Source organism: Danio aesculapii, chromosome 9 (genome assembly GCF_903798145.1).
Source record: "Danio aesculapii chromosome 9, fDanAes4.1, whole genome shotgun sequence".
NCBI classification, from domain to species: Eukaryota; Metazoa; Chordata; class Actinopteri; order Cypriniformes; family Danionidae; genus Danio; species Danio aesculapii.
Genome location: NC_079443.1, coordinates 52,781,199 through 52,783,486, shown reverse-complemented (window position 1 = coordinate 52,783,486; position 2,288 = coordinate 52,781,199). Strand labels below are relative to the sequence as shown.

The following is a 2,288-nucleotide window of genomic DNA, read 5'->3' as shown; positions in this document are numbered from 1 at the left end:
CACAGTGCATGAACTTAACAGTTAATAATGCATTAGTAAATGTTGAACTACAAATGCTGAACTAGAACTGTTCATAATTAGCTCATGTTGGTGAATATCCTACATTAACTAATGAAACCTTATTGTAAAGTGTGACTATAAATCCTTTAATGCAGTGACGCACAAAAAGCATATTAAGCATCATTGTCACAGCTTAAATATTGATTTAACTACTGAGTATTATTAATTACATGTATATTTATTGGTTAGCTTTAGGGTTAAAAAATGTAAAGATAAAACAACTGCTTTCAAATTATTAAATAGTTCTAATGCAAGCTCTGTGGAAAATGCAATGCAATGCAAAGACATTCAGACATGTTTAAGTATGACTCAAGGACATATAAATTCTTCAGTGCATGCACTTGTATTTGATTTAATAAATATGATTCATTTTATATGCATTCACCTTCATCATCATCATCATCATCATCATCATATGGCAGTGTTTTGTTGCTCCCCTCCCACATTTGTGGGCAGTAGCTTTCGTGATTTCCGAGTCATCACCATCATCATCACCATCGCGTTATTCGGAGAAATGGTCGCCCGAAGAGCATCATCCGACAGTCCGCTCCGGTGAACATGTAAAAACAGCAGCAACACGAGATTCCCAACACAAGATTTCCAGATGAGATGCTGCTTTTGCTCTGCGATCCACGCGGGTAAGATCATCCACATCTGCTGCGGTGTTAAAACAATGCTCTGGACTTGCATTTGACATCGATCGATTGCGTGAAGTTATCAGTAAACTCATCGCCGTGTTAGAGCTCGGAGGAGCGAATTCATTTATTAGCGTCGGGTTGTTTATGCTGATTATTCATCATTTGTGGATCGCGAATATGATGTATGTGATACTGAAATTCGCAAGACAGTGAATGTGTCATCCGTGTGTTCATTCTGTATGTGTGTGTGTGTGTGTGTGTGAATAAAAACACTAGATTAAATTAAATGTATTACACTATATTTAGCCTATAGCTTATCATAGGTTTACAACACTTATTATCGAGTAGTTTTAACTGAAGTAAACAGATAACCTTATACCTACTGTAGTAGCCTATGCTTTGACTTTACTAGTAATCTGTGGTGTAGAAAACTTGGGTAATCAATTTATATTAGCCTAATATATGCTAGGTGTTGTATTACCATATCAGCTATTGATATTTTTTTCCGAGTACTTTAGTATGGTTAAAAAACACTTTTATTATGTTTATTATATTTTAACAATGTTAAACTTTTACCCCCAGTTCCAAGCGGATGTACATAGATTGACGCGGATGACACTGAACATTTTGTCTGTGTGCGCGCGCGTAAAAAACCCGCATGAATAAAGACGCTATATATAGCTTTTTATAGATTTACAACACTTTGATATAGAGTATATTGTTGTTTTAACTTAATTGAACTGATAACCTAATACATTACTGTAGTAAAACCAAACGTAGCTATATTACAGATCTGTGGTATGGTTGTAGATAAAGTGTAATTGGTTAATATTAGCCTAATGTATGCTAGTTGTTGTATTATCAAGACGACTATAGAACGACAACGGATTTTTTTGTTGACGTTTAAATTATCCCCCAGTTCAAAGCGGGCTAGTCAATGTACACAGATTGACGCGGATAAAACTATTGTGTGGACATTTGTGTGGGTTTTATATATATATATATATATATATATATATATATATATATATATATATATATATATATATATATATATATATATATATATATATAAATGATGAGATATTAAAACTATTATGATTAGAAATGTGTTGAAATAATCTCCTCTCCAGTAAACAGAAATTGGGAAAAAAATAAACAAGGAGCTAATAATTCAGGTGGGCTAATAATTCTGACTTCAGTTTATATGGCTTATTATAGGTTTACATTTTGTTATTGAGTATACTGTTGTTTTAACTAAAGTGAACTGATAACCTAATACATACTGTAGTAATCTTTTGGTTTTACTATAGTAATCTGTGGTGTGTGGTTGTAGAAAACGGGTAATTTGTTTATATTAGCCTACAGTATGCTAGTTGTTGTATTATCTTGGCGACTAATGGATAATTATGACAATGGACTTTTTTGAGTCCTTTAGTATGGTTAAAAACACACTGTTTACCATAGTTTTTTTTTTTTCAAGTGATGATATTTTAACAACGTTCAACATTTTCCCCAGTTTAAAGCAGACTAGTTAATGTGTATGTTCACACGGATGAAACAATTGTCTGGACATGTTGTGCGTGTGTG

At 33.0% G+C, this 2,288-nt stretch overlaps 1 protein-coding gene across 1 annotated transcript in view; it reads left to right on the top strand.

Moving 5' to 3' along the window:
- Positions 1-596: 596 nt before the first annotated feature.
- The window catches only part of slitrk5b (SLIT and NTRK-like family, member 5b), a 19,065-nt gene continuing 17,373 nt past the window's right edge, over positions 597-2,288 (top strand). Inside the window, exon 1 of the mRNA XM_056465019.1 lies at positions 597-698. The gene's annotated coding sequence lies outside the window, so the exon portion shown is untranslated. The remainder of the gene's footprint in view (positions 699-2,288) is intronic.